The sequence below is a fragment of the Cervus elaphus genome, chromosome 27 (assembly GCF_910594005.1).
Source record: "Cervus elaphus chromosome 27, mCerEla1.1, whole genome shotgun sequence".
NCBI classification, from domain to species: Eukaryota; Metazoa; Chordata; class Mammalia; order Artiodactyla; family Cervidae; genus Cervus; species Cervus elaphus.
Genome location: NC_057841.1, coordinates 61998083 through 62020388, shown reverse-complemented (window position 1 = coordinate 62020388; position 22306 = coordinate 61998083). Strand labels below are relative to the sequence as shown.

The 22306-nt window shown below is 41.8% G+C and overlaps 1 protein-coding gene and 1 pseudogene across 1 annotated transcript in view; both read right to left on the bottom strand.

The window, feature by feature from the left end:
• The window catches only part of CDH20 (cadherin 20), a 202853-nt gene that overhangs the window by 86259 nt on the left and 94288 nt on the right, over positions 1–22306 (bottom strand). The window lies entirely within an intron of this gene.
• Positions 5218–5868, bottom strand: LOC122684873 (annotated as a pseudogene).

Below are 22306 nucleotides of genomic sequence, written 5' to 3'. Positions count from 1 at the left end.
TCAAACCCTGATTTGTAGCACTAGCTGATTTCTGTGGTGTAAATACTCCCTTCACGACCAATTTTAAGCTACCAGTGGTGTCACTGAATGTGGAGTTGGGAAAAGATGTGGAATAGCACACTACTATATCCACTATCTGCATATTGTAGTCATAACTAATTTTGAAAGTATAGATAATAAGAATGTTTAGTAAAGTAACTAGTATTTATTGATTTTGTTTTAAATATAATTTAATTGTAAGTTTATGTAATTTTTAAATAATGGCTACATTTTATGATTGATCGCTGAGGTCTTAATCCTATAGATCACTGTTTCAAAGACAGGACCACAAAGTAAAATACTGGAAACTTTCTAAAATATTTAGACTGTAAAGCAAGTTAAAAAATAAGATGAAAAATCAGAAAATAGATTAATTACTTCTCTGGTGGGCAATTTAGCAATACATATCAAAATATAAGAATTACCATTTCTTTGATCAAACTTTTCCTTCATCCGTTAATTCCTCATATTTATTGAGCACCTATTATGTTGCAAGAACTTCTAAGAATTAATTTTACAAGCATATAAAGACCTATAAGATAGGAGAGCTGCTTCAATGTTTTATAGTAACAAAGCATTAATAAAATATAAGTGTTCATCAATAAGGGATTGGTTAAGTAAATGATAGTTCATTGATATGATTGTAACCATTAAGAATGAAGCTATAGATCAATAATGTTCATTGTAATGGAAATATGTCCATGGTGCATTTAAAAGCAAAAATCAGCAAGTTTTAAAAGTGTATATGGTATGATTCCATTTTGTAAAGAATAATTACATCTCTAATACATGCATCTACAGGGACTTCCCTGTAGCTCATATAGTAAAGAATCTGCCTGCAATGCATGAGGCCCCGGTTCTGTCCCTGGGTCAGGAAGATCCCCTGGAGAAGGAAGTGGCAGCCCACTCCAGTGTTCTGGCCTGGAGAATCCCATGGACGGAGGAGCCTGGCGGCCGCAGTCCCTGGAGCCTCAGTCAGACAGGACTGAGTGACTAGCACTACTGCTGCTGTACACGGACAGACGTGTACACAGAAGGTCGGGACGGGTTTGAACAAGCTGTTAATAGAGGCACACTTTTCTCCTCTGAATAAATGGTTTTATAATGAACATGTATTACTTCTTAAAAATAACACTGAAACTCTTTCCATTAAAAATTGTTGTGATAAATATGTCCATCATAGATGAATCATGTTCTAGAGAAAGGACTTTAGACTTTGGACTAAACGTCTTGTTTGGAGTTCATAGTACCATTTTCTCTAGTTGAGTACCTATTTGAAAAACCCCATAATAAATAGTAAAGTTAAAAAAAGAGAGGTTTGAATTTCAGTTTCACTTCTTTTAAGCTATGTGACCTTGATTGAGATAACTGTCTGCTCTGAGCCTCATTGTTCTTTCTGAGTGGCAGGATAGACTGCATTCTTTATTCATTGGTGACTTGGCTCAAAGTCAGAATGTTCTGTTGCTTAGTTTCTCTACTTGGGGAGTGTTGGTAACAATGGAAATGGTGGTAATAGTTGTATCTACCTCATAGAATCATTGTGTTAAACGAATTAAAATGCATGCCTGTCATTGAACAAATTTTGATTATCTTCATTATCTGCAAAATGGGTTGATGGTGATGACAGTGATGCTAAAACACACCTGGACGATTTTTTAAATACTTAATATTTAGACCAAATGCTAGTTGCATCTACATTAAAACACAGCCTGAGTAAGATTTCTTCAAGAGAATGGCCAATGTAATTTATTTATCTCATGTCACATCTAGAAATTAGATAACAGGAGGTTGAATGCAAACTTTGGATTTTGACTCATTGAATAAAATACCCTTTTTCTGTTCAATTATCCAACATACTATTTCAAAATCTGGACTGCCATATTTAACAGCAAAAATATTTCTATATAATTTTATTTTGAGAAATCTCTATTGGATCATCATAATTCTTTATTATTCCATTAACTCAAAACAATTTGTACTGCCTCACTTGATATTCTCTGTAAATGGAGGCGATGCAATTACGCTATTTTAAATAATTTAAAGTGCCATGTTCCCTGCTACCCATCCATTTGTATATATATTGTTCTGTGTGCATGCCTATGGGATGCCAACATACGGCCTAGTCCTTCAGTATGGAGCCATTAACCATGGGAGGGTCAGAAACGATGTATATATTAATGATGTATTTTAATTTAACACATGACAGCAAGGGAAGGCTGAGTGACACATCATATTTAGCTACAAATAAGGGAAGAACTCATTGCTTAGGAGTGTTCGAGTCACAGGTGAATAGCAAAAGGTTTTTATTCCTTCTCTGACAGAATAAATTTATCTCCTTAAAAGTCACCTTTATGCTTTCTACTTATCATCAGGAAGGCTGCATTCTGTATTTCAATTTTATGTGGACAAGACATTAATTTTAAGTGAAAGACATTGTTCTGTGCTGGAATTAAATGAGGTCGTTATTGGTTTGAGTGCTAAAGATGTGTCTGTGGGGGGGTTCAGGCTCATGTTTGGCTTTAATGAGAAAAGTGCTATGTGAATATGGTCCTCTTGACTTTTTTGGCAGTGAAAGCAGAATCTAAATGGGGCCATATAGTTGAAAGCGATCAGTAGCCTCCCTAAGTATCTGGAGTCAGAGTATACATCTGCTATCAGATAGGGGATGTATGCAAGAATAGATGGGTCCTTTCTCAGTGGAGAGATGGATATGGCCACTTATAATTGATTTTAGATAGAGGAGCTCAGAGAGCATTAACTTCTGCTATTGAGAAAGGAACTTCAGAGGTCATCTAGTTTAAACCAAAGTTGAATCCTTTCAAGAATCACGTCTCTCCATTTCTTAAACACCCCCAGAAAGAGATTTTGCCACTCCTCCCAATACATAAATGTCACCAAATTGGCAGGAAAGAGAGAAAGCTGGTGATTAGAACAGGATGAATATTTAAAACAACTTTAACGCGTTCTATATCTGAGAGAAAATAAATGAGGTTTCCTTCAAATAAGGCCAAGAAGACCAATTCAGCTCTATTCAGGGCAAGTTCAGGTGATTGTAGAGGAGCACAAGCTAATTATAATTAAATAGTGCCTCGCTATCCTTCCTGCTAGACCCACACTTCCTGAAAGGGAACTTGATAGCATTTTCACTTTCTCACTTCCCATTCACTCTGCAACCTAGTGATAGCTGACTTTTGCTTCTCTAATCAATTGAAATGGTTTTTGAAACTCACCCAAGGTGCTCCTTCCCAGTGCATAGACACTTTACAGGCTTCTGTTATTTGACCTCTCTGCTGTATTTGAGAGAGGAGGAAGGTTTTTACGAGTATTCTGAAATACACAGTTTCCCATTATTCTGCTAAATAAGTGTTATGGGTGAGGGCTGGTCTTTCTAAAGCTTCCTTTCTAAAACAAGGGAGGCTGATTGGTCCTAATCATTAGTCTTCTTTTCCTTTTGCTTTTGATATTTAACTAGCATTAAGTCAAGCACTGTGTTGCTTTACAAATGTTATGTGATTTAATGCCCCCAAATATCAATAGAAGGGAGGTAGCATTAAAGAGTCAGACACGACTGAGCACAAGCGTGTACGTCAGCATCACCTTCATTTTACAGAAGAGAAAACTGAAGTTCATAGTGGTGAGCTACTTGACTGGAGTTATGTAGCTTCTTGGGGCTTCCCAAGTGGAGCTAGTGGTAAAGAACCTGCCTACCAATGCAAGAGATGCAGGAGACATGGGTTCGATCCCTGGGTCAGGAAGACCTCCTGGAGGAGAGCATGCCAACCTACTCCAGTGTTCTTGCCTGGAGAATGCCATGGGCAGAGGAGACTGGCTGGCTAAGGTCCATAGGGTTGCAAAGAGTCGGACAACTGTTGCTTCAGTCGAAGCAACTTAGCATGCATTAGTGTGTGTGTAGCTCTTTAATGTGTAGTGTGGTGGCACTTGGATTTAAACTAGCCTTGGGCCCTTGTCCAGTATAGCATAGAAGAGGACAGCTGAGAGGAGCAGAAATCAGCTGCTCAGGGCATATGTTGCAGCGGCAGGAGTGAAGTGTAAGTGCAGGTCGTCGTCGTTGTTCTTTAGTCACTAAGTCGTGTCCAATTCTTTTGTGACTCTATGGACATTGCCCACCAGACTCCTCTGTCCATGGGATTTTCCAAGCGAGAATACTGGAGGGGGTTGCCATTTCCTTCTCCGGGGACCTTCCCAACCCAAGGATTGAACATGAGTCTCATGCATTGGTAGACGGATTCTTTACCACTGAGACACTCAGTTCAGTTCAGTCACTCAGTCACGTCTGACTCTTTGCAACCCCATGGACTGCAGCATGTCAGGTCTCCCTGTCCATCACAAACTCCCGGAGTTTGCTCAAACTCATGTCCATTGAGTTGGTGATGCCATCCGACCATCTTCTCCTCTCTCATCCTCTTCTCCTCCTGCCCTCAATCTTTCCCAGCATCAGGGTCTTTCCCAATGAATCAGTTTCTTTGCATCAGGTTGCCAAAATATTGGAGTTTCAGCTTCAGCCCTTCCAATTAATATTCAGGACTGTTTTCCTTTAGGATTTATTGGTTGGCTCTCCTTGCAGTCCAAGGGACTGAGCCACTAGGGAGCCCATAAGCACAAGTGGTAGACTGTTATTAGGCTGAACACATTGGGACTGAGTCAATGACACCCGAGTCAATAAAATGACTTCAGACCAACTGCCTAGGAGAGCAGAGAACAACTTCTCTTTCCAAAGAGAATTTTTGATTTAACTCATCATACTCATAATGACTAATTAAATGTCTCTTCACCCCATAGGTCATGCTTTTGCTTTTTTTTTTTTGTTAGATATTTGAAATACAACTTTACTCTGATTCTAAACGGAAAGGAATGGGAATGACAGTAACAAACAAGATTGCACCTCTGAATATTGTCATGCGACTACAGCAGTCTTATATTTGAAAGTCAAGGAGGAAACAACTGTGTTCCAAAACACCTAAATATGCAGGTCCAAAAACTGAATTTTTTTTTTAAACTTCCACATTCACTCCAAAGCTCTGTTTCCTTCAGTATCCAAAGATTAAGCGCATGTTCTGCTTAGCTATATAATAAAGTGGCAAACACACTGCACCACTGACATCACAGGACAGTTGCCTTTAAAACTAGATTTCTGAGCTGAGCCCCAGCCTCACTTTCTCACAGGTTATCTTCTTCATCTGGGAGAGCAGCTGTCTGAGCAACCTCTAAATCGTGCTCAAACTGTGCTGCCAAGGCTGGGTCCATGACCACCTCTGGCAGGGCAAGAGCAGGCATGGCGACAAACTCCAAGTTAGGGTCTCCTATCAGATTTCTAGCAAGCCAGAGGAAGGGCTTTTCAAAGTTCCAGTTACTTTTGGCAGAAATGTCATAGTACTGAAGATTCTTCTTTCAGTGGAAGGCAACTGACTTGGCCTTAACCTTTCTGTCCTTAATATCTACTTTGTTGCCACACAACACAATCGGGATGTTCTCACACACTCGTACCAGATCTCTATGCCAGTTAGGCACATTCTTGTAAGTAACTCTCCATGTTATGTCAAACATTATAATGGCACACTGAGCTTGTATATAACAGCCATCTCTCAGTCCACCAAATTTCTCCTGACCAGCTGTATTCCACACATTGAACTTAATCTGTCCTCTGTTGGTATGGAACTCAAGAGGATGGACCTCAACACCCAAGGTAGCTACATACTTCTTCTCAAATTCACCAGTCAGATGACATTTCACGAATGTAGTTTTTTCAGTACCACCATCAGCAACCAATACAAGTTTGAACTGAACTTGGGGTTCTCCTTGGGCAGCCATTACGATGTTACTTCCAAAAGCGTCTCCGCGCCCATCTAACTGAGGGCTGGAAAGATGGCGGAAGCGCAATTCAAATGCCCGGACACGCAGCCGACGGCGCGCGCTGAGGGCGGGGCAAGGACGGTGGCCGCTCCCACGTGGCTGACGCGCGCTTCGGCGGCGCACCCGTCAGCCTGGAGCCTAGGGAGAGGCTCGAGGCTCACGGGCGCGGAGGCAACGTGGTGGCGACAATTTTGCTCCCAGTTTCAACTTCTGTATCCTCAATCCGTAATACAAAAGCGATTAATGAATATTTATTGAATGTCACAAACCCTTTTCCTCTTGAAATTCTCTGACATCTACATGCAGGTTTTCCTCCCAACCCACTGGCTGCTCATCTTCAGTCTCTTTATGTACTTTACTTTCCCCTTGACTTTCCAGGGTTTCTCAAGAATCTACCCTTAACATACATGGAAATCTACTATACTTATACTATTGAGGCAATAACGTCCGTCTAGTGGTATTCACTGTCCTATAACTATTGCCTCCCCAGTCTCTAGTTCATTTTAAACTTCTCTTCTGAGCATCATGGCTGTATGTTCAACTGTCTTCTAGCAAACTCTGTTTTGGAATCCTGTGGACACCTCAAATTCAGTAAGTCTAATATGATGTATCTTAGCCCCCATAATCAAACATTTGTGTTTTTGGAATAAAACATTTTATCCCAAAGGGAGGATCTAGAGCTTTCATCATATGCTCTAAACGTTCCATGGCGGAGGAAAGTTCAGAACTAGTGTGCATTTTTCCTAAGAAACAGTGCTTTCCTGTGAATCCCAATCCCAGGGGTTAGGGCAGATTCTTGTGTGCAGGCATAGAAATGTTGGCCATTGCAAGGTTTCTCACCACAATCCGTTGCTCCTTGTGAGAATACCATAATTATTGGTCTATATATATGGCAACCTGCTTTGCTGTGCTATCATTCAACACTTGCTTACACTCTGTTCTGCTTTTAGGACCAGCCTTCCTATTGGTTTGCTTCAGGCTACTGTCTTAAGGTAAAGTGAACAGAGATAGGAAAAAAAAAAAATCCCAGGATATAAAAAAGAGGAAGAAATTTGAAGGAAGTCAGAATAGGCAACTGTATCAAATCACATAAGAATGAGAATGAGAAATGAGACTAGGTAATGATTAGGAGGTAACTGGTAATTTCTGAGTAAATAATTTGAGAGGAATTGTGCAGAAGACAGACTACAAGTGATAAAAAAGGAATAGATAATGAAGAGAGTGTGAAGGTGCTAGAAAAGGCAACAGTGAAATTCATGACCATGGAACCGAAACAGATGAAGGACTCGAAAATATGGAGGAAGGGATTAGAGTGTTTGATGGAGAAGGTCAAGTTCAGGAGCAAGGTAGTGAGAGAGGTGAGCACAGGAAGCAGTTAAAGAAGGTGGGAGCCAGAGGCAAACTCTTGTGTTTGACATTGTCTTCAGTGATACCGAGTAAGCTAAAGTGTTTTTATTTTCATGGGTAGGTTAGCAGAGTGGAGATGAAATCGGTGAGAAATTGTGGGAGAAGTGTGTGTGGTAGGTTTTAACATTTCTGTAGATTATTTGATATTCCTTCTTATGTGTCTAATTCACTTCCCCTTAAATATGAGCCAGACTTTGCAATTGACTTCTAACATAAAATGCAATGAAATGATGCTGTGTGGCTTCTGGGACTAGATCATCAAAAGTGTACAAATTCTATCTATCTCTCTCATGGGATGCTTGTCTTTGTAACTCAGCTCCTATGTGTTGAGGAAGCATAGGCCATGTGGAGAGATCCACATGGAGAGGCAACCAGGCCTGTGGCTCTCAGCCCAGGCTGAAGAACTAGTCAAAATCCACCACCAACTTGGCAGTCCTCAAAGTGAACCATTGGGAAGAAGATCTTCAAACCTTGTTGAACTACCTCAGCTGATGTCACATGGAGCAAAGAGGAGCTTTCCCTGCTAAGCCCTGCCCAACTTGTATATCTTAGAGGAAAATATATAATTATTACTGGTTTTAAACCATTAGATCTGGGTGGTTTATATGCAGTGACAGAAAACTGGAGTAGAGTTTTAGCAAGGCAGTGAACTGAGATGTTTCACTTTGAGTGACCTGAATTTAAATCTTTGACCACTAGTGTGACTTGGAATAGGTTACGTAACATTTCTGAGCCTCACTTTTCCTGTCTTTAAAGTGGGAATGATTTAGACTGCAGAGGTTTTGTGTGATTTAGAAATAGTTAGTATAAAGTCAATGGCTATTGCATAGTGGCCATTCAGAAAATGATAACCATCTTTGTTATTATTAGGGAAGCTTGGAAGGAGCTTGAACTTTGGCACAAATGATATTTATGTTTACCTTCTGGTTCTGTTGCTGATTGTGACTTTGGGCAAGGTATGTAATTTCTCTGAATCGTGCATCCTTGTGTAAATGGAGGATGGAACCCACCTTGTGGGTTGTTATAGGTTAGAACTAGTATCTGTAAGATAGACTAGAGACCACATAGTAGGACTTCCCTGGTAGGTCAGAAGTTAAGAATCTGCCTGCCAATGCAAGCGATATGGGTTTGATTCCTGGTCTGGGAAGATCCCACAAGCTGTGGGGCAACTAGACCCATGCACCACAGCTATGGAGCCTGTGCTCTAGAGCCTGTGAGCCGCCACTACTGAAATGCATGCACCCAGAGCCTATGCTCTGCAATGAGTGAAGCCACTGCAAAGAGAAGGCCACGCGCCGTGACAAAGGGTGGCCTCTGCTCTCTGCTGCTAGAGAAAGCCCCAGTGCTGCAGAGTAACGACCCAGCTAGGCCAGAAATAACATAAAATAGTAAAAAAAAAAAAGAAAAAAACATAGTGATGAACACATGGTAGGCACTCAATAAATAGAAGGCATCATAATGATTAATATAATAATGACTGTTATAGCCCTGAAATTAATATGGCTTCAGGCAGGAGTAGGGCAAACTAGAAAATTCTGAGCCAAGCATCAAAGCCTTTGAGGCAGTTGGAGAAAGGCTCTAGTAGAAGATGGTGATGAAGTTTTGGGAAGGATGATATTAATAATTGATATGTTTCAAAAGAAGGATCTTTTGAATGATGAGCATAGAATGAAGACTTACAAAAAGCATTTAGAGTGACCCTCTTCTTCTACTAGTACTGGGAGTAGGAGGAAATAGGTTAAGGAGATTGGAAAAATAATGAGTTTCTTAATATTAGAAGAGGCTACAAAACTCCAACATAATGGATCTGAAATTATGAGAGAACAAAGGAGACCAAGAGACTGTAAGAAAGGTGGTATGATTGATAAGCAGTGTTAGTTTCAGGAATTTTGGGGAACAAGAGGGAGATTTCAACCTCTCAGTCATTCAACAAACTCACGGTCATAGCTCCATTCTCTGCTCTAACGTTAGCCGTACACATAGGCTTGCACAGAACTTGAGGTCATTCCCTGGTCTTCCACCTTTGGGCTGAGTCTCTCTTAAACTTAAACAAATGAATCTATTCTTAAAAGACTCTCAATCAATAGCTTAATAGCTCAGTGTCTGGGATCCCTCATTCTGAATTCTCATATCTACCAACTTCAATCTTTCTTTTTACAAAGACCTTGGCTTTCAAGCATATCCCGTACCATATTCCATGACCATTGAACTTCTCTTTTGACCTGTTTGACCGAAATGCAAACAGGCTTTACTCAACAGTTCCTGAGAAAGGTACATGTCAGCTTCTGGAAGCATCTTTAAAAAAAATGTTTTATCAGTCTAACTAGCATGATGCATGCTCCTGTCTTATGTAACTTTGCTATAACACCATTCATTCATCTGATATTTGCTGAGTATTAACTATGGGCTCGGCCCTGGTCTAGACACCCTGTGCCTCTGGAGCTTGTAATCTGTGGTGGGACTGGGGATGGGGTGGTACTGATGAGCAAATGAGCAATAAACAAATGAGTAAGTTCTACTAAAGAACATCCATGACGTGCAATATATCTGGGCCAACTCTGAGACCCAGCTCTCGGGTGCCTGAGAGAGTCCAGGTGCTGGGTAGGTTGGGAGAAGGACAAGAGGAATTAATTGTTCTGGTGGCTGACCTCCTGCCTCCCCGTACTGTACGCTCAGATCCACTGACTCCAGGCGGGTCCTGCTGCCCTGACTTAGCCCAGGGCCTCCTGTGAGCAGCTTTCTGGACCCTACCGGAGTTCTCTCTCCTTTTCCCTTCCCCGTCCTTCACAGAGTACTGGGCTTCAAGGAGCCAAGGTACTGGTTCTTAGTTCTCTGAGATGGTACCATGAGAAGGGTCCCTGAATGATATTTTCTGGAGTAGTGCTCCTCCAGATTTCACCCACAATGAGATCAGGAGCTTGTGCCAGAATGTAAATCAATGCCCTGTGTCTTCTGTAAGGAACAATCTCCCTATGGAAAAAGATGTCAGCTGAACTCAACAGCCTTCAGCGTTGGCTTCCGATCTTGCCACAGATGGGAACAAATAGTGTGTGGACAGGTGCTGATCTGTAGGCCACACTTTGAGAAGCACTGTCCTAAAATGTATATTGCAAATTGAGGATCCAAATTGCTGCATCCAGCCTGCAGATATAGTTTCTTTGGCCTGCCGCTGTTTTTAACATTCTGAAATGGAAAAATTTCACATAAAATCTCCCGTTTCCCAAAACCTCTTAATCATACCTTTCTTTGTGTCCCTTCATCTTTGGATGTCTTGGGATTCCACATTCCTACATGGCAAGAGTCGGAAATGACTCTCTCTTTTAAATAGGGCATGGACGGACAAGGGGCCCATCAGGCCCCTTTAACCTACTTTGTTTCTTTATGTTGCCTACTGCCCCCTAGAGGCGTTTGGTTTCATAACCCCTAAGAATCTTGGTGGTGGGGACAGGTCAGTGAACAAACGTGATGGTTGCTCTCTCCACGGAGGGAGAAGAACTGGGCTGCAGTGTGATTAAGAATGCCTCTCCTCAAGGGAGGGACAGATTAGGAGAGGAGCATGGAAGCCTACGTATCACCATACGTAAAGTAGATAGCTAGTGGGAATGCGCCCTGTGACGCAGGAAGCTCATCCTGTGCTCGCTTTCAACCTAGAGGGGTGGGAGGTCGGGCAAGAGGGCGGGGACCTGTGTACACCTGTGGCTGATACGTGTTGATGTGTGGGAGAAGCCAGCACAACATTGTAAAGCAATTATCCTCCAATTAAAAATAAAAAAAAAATAGGTTTATGGATGCTCGAGAATGTAATGGATGTAACAGGCTACCTATTACTCATAGTGGCAATCCAAAATATAAACATTCAAAAACTGAAAAGATAAAAAGAATGCCTCTTCTCTTCTTTCCTTTATTCTTCCATCCATTCGTGGAGTCTTTTCTCATACCCTCTCCATCATAAAATTACTCAGCATTTATTGCCCTGAGCCTGCTCAGCAATGAGACTGGCAGAGAAAAGGTGATACGCATGTGTTTGTTCATGCACAGCAAAGTCACGGTTCCAATCCGTCCAGCACCGTTTTTCCAAGAATCTGGGGAGCCGTTAGATCCACAGACCTGAGGGCAAATCCATGCGGGGTAAGAGGTTTTCTCGGAGGACCAGCCCTGCCTACCACTGCTGACTGCCCGGAGATGACTGACTGAAGACCTTCCCAAGAGAGGAGGCTTTATCAAAGGACTGCTTTAGAAAGTGCGTTTTGGTTTTCTAATGGTCCAGCAATCTTGTTACAAAGATTCTTGTTCCACTGCTCCCTCTAATCCTTACAAATCTTACAAAGTGGTGTTTGATCTGACTTCTCTGAAAGCGCACAGTAGTCTCTCGTTTTAGTCAGATTTCTTGATGCTCTTTTTTCTCAGTTTAAAGCCTTGAATATATTTTCCTGTGCCTTGTGAGGTGTATTAATTAAAATAGAAGATTATAAGGGGTAAGTGTGTTGCATACCACTGGACTTTGGGTAGCCCTCATTTAACCAGACATGGGTAGAGTTCTGGAAAACCCCCGTGATGGTCTAAGACAGAGGCTCCAGCTTGCAAATCCCTGGGACCAGCACTTGGCTTGGTGCTTCCTTACTTGCATTTTCTCGGTTTTTATTTATATGATACAAAATATTATAAGATGAGTGGTTCCTCAAGTGAGGACGGAGAGGAAAACTGAGTGCAGAAGTCACTTTTTTCTCAATCTAAAACCAGCGGAGTTTAGAATTTTAAGCAAGTCATGGTGGATGGGAAAATACAAAGACGCTGCTAAGTCACGTCAGTCGTGTCCGACTCTGTGCAACCCCATAGACAGAAGCCCACCAGGCTCCGCCGTCCCTGGGATTCTCCAGGCAAGAACATTGGAGTGGGTTGCCATTTCCTTCTCCAGTGCATGAAAGTGAAAAGTGAAAGTGAAGTCGCTCAGTCGTGTCCAACTCTTCGGGACCCCATGGACTGCAGCCTACCAGGCTCCTCTGTCCATGGGATTTCCCAGGCAAGAGTACTGGAGTGGTATGCCATTGCCTTCTCCAACAAAGACACTACAGTCTGTAAGTTCCACAAAACAGGGACCACAATTGGAGGGGAACATACAAGACTTAAAAATCACATTATAATCAATCTAGATCATATACTTTTGGGAATAGAAGTCTATAAATGAATAATAAAGCATTCCTATTACATGAAAAATATTCTACAGAATAAACAGAATTTGGGAATGTTGAAGGGACACAAAATAAATGAGGAGTCCAAGTTGGACTCTATTAAATGCTCAGAGGAAGGTGGCTCTGCCATCAGTGTGACTCTGTTATGGGCACAGAAATTGTTTGGTGTTCTTTTTTTAAATATGTATTTATGGCTGCCCTGGGTCTTTGCTGCTGCTTGAGTTTCCTCCAGTTGTGGAGAGCAGGGCTACTGTCCAGTTGCTGCTGTGGACTTCTCATTGCGGAGGGGTCTCTTGTTGAGGTGCCTGGGCTCTAGGGCCCAGGCTTGATAGTTGGGGCCTGTGGGCCCAGTTGCCCCACAGCACATGGGATCTTCCTGGACCAGGGATTAAACTGGTGTCCCCTGCACCACAAGGCAGATTCTCAGCCCCTGGGCCAGCAGGGAAGCCCCATTCAGTGTTTCTTTGACTCACGGAATACCTCTGTGTGCAGCATCTGTATTTACGGCGTATTTGGTTCACCTGATAAAAAGAACAGACAGTTCCCAGATAAGCTCCAGCCCTTAATTTGGCTCTTTCTGAAGTTGTACCTTCCCTGTATCTACACCCTCTGCAATGTGACTGCAGCTCTTTCTTTGAGGTGGCGCTGGCTTCCTCTCCCTTAAAGCTGGGAGGCCTTGTGACCCGCTTTGGTCAGTAGCGTGCAGCAGAAGGACAGTGGCCTCAAGCTGCAGCTCAAAGCCTCGGCCTTAGAGTACCTTGTGTACTGACCACAGGCGTAGTTTGCTGGAAGGTGAGACCTTGGAAGCAAAGCTGAGTAAGCCCACCTGGCTCAGCCAAGTTCCCAGCTATGCTGCGGAGTCTAGCCAAGATCAGAAAAGGTTCCTAGCTGGCTTGAAGCTGACTACAGAGGCATAAGTTTGTTTCACTGAACCCCGCTGAGGTCAGAGCTGTCCAGATGATTTTCGTGTTATTAGTAACAACGAGTAGTTATTAAGTCACATGTCTTTTGTTGCTGTTGTTGCTTTGTTACACAGCGTGACTGTGGCATTTGTAACTGATACAGAGGGAGTGTATCAATCAGCTTTGGCTGTGATAAAGCCATGTGACAAGCAACTCCCAAATCTTGTGGTTTACAAGATGTATTTTTTTTTTTTTTAATTTCCTTCACATCAGTTTCAGACTGATGGCAGGGTTTAGGACTCTTCGGTGTATCTCTCATTCTGGAATCAGGGGCTACCAGGGCATGATTTTCTCATGACAGATGACAGAGCACAAGGGCCAAGCCAGATTATGCAAACAAATTGAAAGGCTTTGTTTGCATCATGCCCACTAACATTCTGTTGGGTAGAAGAAGTCACATGGCTAAGCTGAAAATCAATGTGGCCTTTTAGTTTACCGATACTGCTGGGCTCTGTGAAGTCACATGACAAAGGAAACGATATGCAATCTTATTATAGGAAAGAAATGAAGAATTAGGAATAAATTCACCATGTGGAGAATTATTCAGAAGGTATAATCGGGAAATTATTTTCTGAAATATTTGATGAAACTCATTAATGAAATAAATAGTTTGCCCCAGAAAAAGCTAAAATAGCCTATTGAAGACAGATTGTGGTTCATATACTAGTGTGAATAAATAATTAACTTTATTTTTGGAAACATTAATTATCTAGGATAGGAATGTGCCAAACAAATTTTCATTTTTCTTGGTAAACTCACCTATTAGTTTCTCTTTATATAAGTTCAGTACAGTTTTGGGTTATGTGATAGTTCTCCTCTTGGGTTTATAATTTGATCTACTCCCCTTTTAGGTTTCCTTTGGGTTTACAGTGTTGTAAAAATAGGAAGGTATCTTTCTTCTGCTCTAAGAAGTCTTGAAGGCAGCAAAAAAGTCATATATGTGAGTTCAGGCTAATATGCACTGTAATTATTAAAATGCCTTTTAGTTTGAACTGTAAAGTGAATTGAAACAATGAAACGAGGATAAGTTTATGCCACCATAGAAATGCAGGAGTCTATCTTGTATATACACAGAAAAGTGCTCTGAACACCCTATTACATGTGGCACGTTGCACTCTCCTCTGAGAGTTTCAGAATCGAGACTCTGCTTTTTTTGTGGTTGACTGTTAACAGTGCTTCTTGCCTTGGTAGGTCTTCCCTTGAGCACTGCCACTTTATTATGTAGGAAGTATGACAGTCAGTAATCATTTTTCTTTGTTAAAAATAAATATATACTAGTGCCCAGTGTCTACAACTATTTATCAGAAAAACTATTTGAAATAACATATTGAAAAAATTGAAGTACTCTACATGTTTTTGGCTGGTTTGCGCAAAGGATCTGTCTGTTCTGTCTGTCTGCCTGCCTGTGTCAAATACCTGTGACAGGAGCACAAGTCCTTGGCAGACAGTTGGGGTCCTCTGCAGAACCCTCTCCACCTTCCTGTCTTCTCTGAATCAACCCCTCTCTTTTTCCGGTTGTGCTCCACGCGCTTGAGCACATACGGTGTCAGGGAAGACGTCTGTTATGGCCCTTGGGAGCGCTCGGTGGCGGAGGCGTTGAAGGGAAAGACAGCAAGAGAACCAGGCAGAAGTGAAGGAAAGGGTGGAGAGCTCGCATGTGGATACCAGGGCACAGGAAGTGGGTGGAGACAGCAACAGGAGTGGTTTTGGATGTAGAAATAGTGGTGACCTGCCAGCTGGGCGGAAGCGTACCTGTTGTGATACCACTGAGCCCACTTTCTAGCTTCAGAGCATTTGTTCTCTGTCATCCACATCACTTCACTCTGCTGCCCAAGCCCTCTGCACTTGGCTGAGGTATCTGTGCCAAATAAAAGCAATTTATGCAGCTCTACCTCGAGATTATTTGTGTTTGATGTTTCATCCAACCCAACCTGAAAACACAGTGCAGATAAAATGAAGAGAGAATTCCCTGAGGGGAAAAATGAGTGGTAGAAATAAATTCTGCATGGAGTATTTTTATGGATTCAAAGAATGCCAGAGTTGGGAAAGAACCTAGACACGATACTGTCCAAACTCTCAAGTTACAGGTGAAACCAATGTTCAGGGGAGTATAGTGACTTGCTCAAGGTAATGTGAAGGCCAGAGACAATATAAACCCAGACTCCTGACCCCGAGGGCAGTGCTCTTAACCCAGAACTTCCTTTCTGCTTGCCCTCTTTGAACCATTTAACAATGATTTTTGTGCAAGGAGAAATCAGGAAACGTAGCCTGTTATGGCATCAGCAGGGTTAATGAATCTTTCCTACATGCTGTCGCTTTAGTGCACCTGTTCAGCCCTTCATTTAACAATATTTAATAATGTCTATTGTAAGTTCCATGTATTATACAGTAGGCACACAGGGCCAATAATATTTTATGTATTCTCATCAAGAGGGGAATTGTAAGGGCCATAAATGGCCTGATGGAAGAGGATGGTGAGCATGGCGGCTCACAAATCACGTTTCCTTGGCTGAAAGAGCTGAGTGACTGAGGACGTGAGTTCTTCCTGTCTCACAGGCCCACGGGGAGCCACCTGCCAATGGGGCAGAACATATGAAGACATCTACCATTTACATTCTGTTCTGGTCAAAGGATGGTGGTGGCAGTGGAATGTTTGCCCTTGTGGTACATTCATCTTTACAGCTTGCATGTATTGAGCATGAATAGTAACTGTTGACCACTTACTGAGTGCAGGTCACTGTGCTAGATCCTTTTCTGTCAATTATTTCTATTAATTAATGAATTGATTCAGTTGGTCATTCAACCTTCATTAACTGAGTGCCTCCTATGTACCAAGCCCTTTTCTATTTCTTTTATATTCCTCACAATAACCTTAGTATGGGGATACACATGCTTATTCTCCATTTACAGCAAAGGAAACAAACTAAGAGAAGGTAAGTAAAATATTCCCAAGTCAAGCAGTATGTAGTCTGTAAGTCAGGATTTAAACCCACAGGCAGGGTGTCTAATTCAGCAAGTCCATGGACATAACACAAAACATGAAAAACCTGATTATAGTTTCGCCACGGCTAGTCTTGGGTGTGAAGAGTGAGTAGTTACCCATGTGGTTCAATTTTGTAATTCTTAGGAGAATCCCATGTCCCAAATAACTTCTACTTAATGCTGTAGTGCCTAAATTCCACAAATAGGAATGCTTTCTTTTAGATTATTACACTGATGGCTTCTAAGTGTAACTACAGCATCTATCCTAAGTTTAGAATTTCCACTAAATTTAAAGCTGGATATTTAGAAGCTTTCTACATGTTTCACAGGCATCTCAAATTTGAGGTGCCTAAAACTGAACTTCATTAGTCATTGGGAGATGCAAGTCAAAACCACAATGAAATAGATTGCACTTCACATTCTCTAGGATGGCTAGGAAAAAAAAGACAGGCAATAACAAGTGCTGATGAGAATATGGAGAAGTTGGAGCCCTCATCCATTGCTGGTGGGAATGTAAAATGGTACCGTTTCTTTAGAAAGAGCATGTCATGTCCTCACAGGATTAAACCCAATAATTCCACTACTAGGGTTAGTCTCAATAGAATTTAAAACATATGTCCTCACGAAAACTTTTACTTGAATATTCATAACAGAATTATTCATAATAGTCAGATGAAGGAAACATCCAAATGTTGGCCAGCGGATGATTGGAAAAATGTGGTATACCCATACAATGGAATGTTACTTAACAGTCAGAAGGAAGTACTGATAATTGCTACAAGATGGATGAGTCTTGAAAACACTGAACTACAAAAGACCATATGTTATAAAATTCCATTTATATTAAGTCTCCAGAACAGGCGAATCTATAAATACGGAAGGTGGATCAGTAGTTGCTTAGGGCTGGTGTAGGAGGTGTAGTGGAAATGGAGAGGCTAATGTATGCAGGATTTCTTTGGGGGGTGTTTAAAATGTTCTGAAATCACTTGTGTTGATGGTTGCATGACTCTGAATATGTTAAAAACCATTGGACTATTTTAAATGGGTGAATTATATGACTTGCAAATTATATCTATCAGCTGTTATGTTTATTAAAAAACAAAAACAGCTTGTTCCGCCCATTTTCTAGGATAGCGACACCCTTCCTGCTCCCCCTAGCCAAGCTGTGTGCTCTTTGCAGTGGTCAGCTTCCTATTCGTATTTGTCTGCCTGTACCTAGCGTCGTGCCTGGCCTCTGTCGGGTTCACTTTACGATGTAGATTATCATCAGGAAGACAGGAGTGTTCTCCTCCCTGCTAGGGAGAACCTGGACAGGATGAGGCTCTTGGGAACCTGGGAGAAGCGGATGCCCTGAGCGGAGGGAAGGGAGCGGGGTTGTGGGACCGCGCGGGGTGCGGAGGGCGCCTTCGCCCGTTCGGCTTTGCCGGAGGTTGCCGGTGCACCCACCGCGGCACCGCGAGAGGGGTCTAAGGCAACGGACGGAGTTCAGCTTGGCTGGAGCTCCCAGAGAGAGGAAGGGATGGGGTCAGCCCGTGAACTCAGCGGAGTGGCTGAGTAACCGTCCTTGTCCTGCGAGTTTCTCAGTCTCCTGATCCGTAGAAGGATAGAAATACTTCTAGGAATTATGAAGATACGATGAGAATGCGGTAAAGTCTGTAGTATGGTGGCAGATGCTTTGTTTTTATATTATTATTTTGACTTTGCGTCCTGTTCTCAGGCGCTATCACAGTCAGGGGCTAAACGGAGAAACCTTACTGCGATCTCTCAGGCCTTCCTTGCCTCAGACTCCTGAAAGCATTCTGAAAGGGCTGAGAGAAAGTTCTCTGAAAGAACTGTGCACTGTACAAAAATTGGAATAAGTTCAATTACTAATCACTTTATGGATCAAAATGCTCATACTTCATGACCTTCATTTGTGTTATGTTAATTCTTCTCATCAGTCTTAGCTTGACCATCAGTGAGCTTCAGGAGGGCCTGACTGCGGCCGGACTTGGTCCTGGTGTCACAGACGGCCCCAGGATGCCCCCGCGGGAGAGACGCGGCCAGGGGTGGCCCTCTGTCGGCCTCACTCTGCCGCCTGTTGCTGTGTGCGCCCTTGGTAGGTGACTAACCTCTCGGCCACAGTTTCCTTGTCTTTAAGAGTCAAGTCATGCTAATAGTTCCCTTGCAGGCGTCGGAGGGGAAAAGTGAGGCAGGCAAGTAAAACTATTACAATATCTGGCGCTTGGTAAGCCCTTAATAAATGTGCTTTAAGCTGAAGGATACGTTGAAGACACGTTCTCCACGTAACCAATAAACCAAATTCAGAGTTCCATATCGCATTTTACAGCAGTTTACCTCCAAGTCAGTTCAACAGGTTATTTCTCACTGCCTGAAATGCCAGGGACTGTGCTAATTGTCCTGGTCAGAGACGTCTTCTGTTTTTAAACTTTGATATTTTATTCATCATGGATTTTTATGTTATTTTGTTTTTTAATAGTGCAGGAAATATTATTTAGTTACTGAGCTTTTTTTTTGTTTTGTTTTGTTTGTTGTTTTTTGGGGCCACACAGTATGTGGGATCTTAGTTCCCAGACCAGGGATTGAACTTGTGCCCCCTGCAGTAGAAGCTCGGAGTTTTAACCTCCGGACGGCCAGGGAAGTCCCTGTCAGGGACTTCTTATAGTAGATAGAATGGACTTACTAACTGACAGGAAGATTTCTATATTATCAGCTGACAGGAAGATTTCTGTTATATCAAGTCTCCTTTAATTGACTCATAAGCATTATGTTTGATTTTTACAGAATGCTATATGAAGATGTATTCAGAAACATATAGACACATCAGATGTCACAGCGGGACTGTGGCTATTACTGCTATTATGTTGGAGCCCTCCTAGAGTACATGTGCCTAGGTTCGTCCCCCAGATGAGCCCTCCCAGACTTCTTTTCTACAGGGAAGTTCTAGTCAGATACTGAAGAGCCCAATACTCTTTCTTTGTGTTGTGATTCTGCTCTTGAAGTTGTTTCTAAGGTTCTGTTTTCTAAGAGTAAACAGAAATTACATCTTCTATACTGTTTTCTGATTTCTTATTTTTCAATTATGAAATCCAATACAAGTTGAATCCTTGTGAACAACACAAACAACAACCCCCCAAAGAGGCAATTGCCCAAATAAAATGACAAAAACACCACCTAAAATTCATCCTTGGTTGAGTCACACTGTTTAGATTTAACGTGGGTTGTTTTGGGAGCTTATTAAGCCTTTCGCTTAGTCCCAGGCTCTGATGACACATCTAGGTTTGAGGATCTGGGGCTTATAAAGGCAAGGGGCTACCAAACACATCATAGCCCAGATGTCACTTTTCAGTGGCCCTGTTTTCATGTGTGAGAATGGTGATAACTCAGAGAAAGTTTATAATCCTCTGGGAGATCTAAAGTAGCGGTAATATATTATGTTCAGTAATTATTTTTTAACATATGCTTTCCATCATTATATTTCAAAATAAAAATGCAAAACAAAAGAAATAAATATCAAAAATGACAATACAGATCTATATTTAATCACAAAGAGTTTTGTATTTCATTGAACAAAGCACCAGGTACCAAATTTGGAATGTTGGTATGATCTCATGTTTGATTAAACAGATATTCTCAGTAATGCTGACCACTTATTGCACATCTGTTCTGTTCTTGGCACTGTCCTAAGTGATTTACATATATTATCTTGTTTAATCCTGACATAAATAATGATATGGTATATTTTAACCATATATATATATGGTATACTTTGACCATATATATATATAACTTATCCCCATTGTACACATGTGAAAACTGAGACTTGGAAGGTTAAGCAGCTTGTTCAAGGTCACGCAGCCAGTATGTGTGAGAGCCAGGTACACTGCCCCTGACAGGTACAGACAGAGACACACACAAATGTCAGTAATTGTTACCTGTGGGTGTGGAATTTTTTTTTTCTTTTGGCTTATCTTTGTTTTCTAGTTTTCTCCAGTGAGTTTATCTTCATGATAAATGAAGTCAGGGGGTAAATTGAACTGTAAACAACCTTCATATCAAAGTGGAAGGAGGTGAAGGGAGAAAGGAAGATAAGAGGGAAAAGTAAAAGGCACCTAAGAGAAGGAAGGAAGGAAAAGGGGAAGGAAAAGGGGAAGGAAAAGGGGAAGGAAAAGGGGAAGGAGGGAAGGAGAGAAAGAAGGCTGTCTTTCTGAGGAGGCTGTGAGATGTTGCATACAACTCTGTACCCTCCTGCCTGCCTCTGGGGGTGGCCTTGAGTGCACTCCAGCTCAGAGGACGGGAGCAGCAGAAAATGTCCTTCAGAACACGGGATTTGGGGAGGGGACTTCACATATTTAGAACACTGTGTTCTTTCCAGCTATGGAAAATTGAGCATCGTGATACTGAACTGGGTTGTAATTTCTCCTGAAGACCGTATCTTTTAAAAAATGCAGTCATCTAACAGAATACTTTGAGTATTTTTAGCAGAAGACTAGTAGCCACCAAAAAGTTTACCCTGTTTCATCATCAGGGCATGTTGTGGGCCCTGGGCAGGGACAGAGGAAGGATTGGCAGCTAGATGGGTGGGCCAGTTATGTGGGAGACGCACGATACAGGAGGCCAGCGGTGGGACACGGTAGGGCTACCGTATGGTGTATCTTTCTAAGTGAAAAGGGGTCATATAATCATTAACTGGGACAACAGACACATATGAAGACAGTCACTGATAAACTGGGAAGTTTGATTATCCTAGAGAAGCCAGATCAACAGCCTAACCAAGAAGCCAAAGAACTAGATATAAGGCATGAATGTAAGAAGCAAAGAGAAATTAAAAAAAAAAAAAGATCCAGCCTCATAAGTAATCACAGAGGTTCAAATTCAACCAAAAAAATGTTTCCTTTACTTTTCAAAATGGCAAAAAGTCATTTAAAAAATAATAAATCTGCCATTTGTTGAACACCTATATATGCTGGGTAATTTCTAAGCCTTTTTGAAAAGAACGTTTAATAAACTTTAATTTTATAATAGTTTTTCATTAACAGAAAAATCACAAGAATATTACAGAGAGTTACCACATACCTTGTATTCAGTATCTTACTATATTACGATGGTACACTTGTCACAACTAATTAATCAATAGTGATGCATTTTTGTTAACTAAAGTCCATGTTTTATTTGGGTTTTCTTGGTTTTTACCTAATGTCTTTTTTCTGTCCTACTATTCTGTCCAGGCTATCACATTACCTTTAATCATCACGTCTCTTTAGTTTCTCAGACTTCATTGTTTCTGATGACCTTGACAGTTTTGAGAAGTACTGGCCAGGTACATTATAGGATGCCCCTCAATCTGGGTTTGCCTAATGTTTTCCTCACAGTTAGTCAGGGCTTGCGGGTTGGGAGGGAAGAAGACCACAGAGGTAAAGTGTCGTTCCTCATCATATTCAGGATGCATCTGTCGACATAGCCTATCACGGTCGGCGCCCTGTCCCCTGGCTGCCTGAGAATGTCAGGCTTCTCCAATATAAAGGGCTCTTCTCCCCTTTTCATGCCGTACTTTTTGTCATACTGAGTGAAGTAAGTCAGACAGAGAAAGACGGATGTCATATGATATCACTTGTATGTGGAATCGAAAACAAAGGGTATAAATGAACTTATTTACGAAACTAAAATAGTCACAGATGTAGAAAATAACCTTATGGCTGGGAGGGGGACAAGCGAGGGGCCAGATAAATTGGAAGACTGGGATTACCATTTACACACTGCTGTATATAAAATAGATAAGTAATACGGACCTATAGTATAGCTCAGGGAACTCTACTCGATACGCTGCAATGGCCTATATGGGAAAAGATCTAAAAA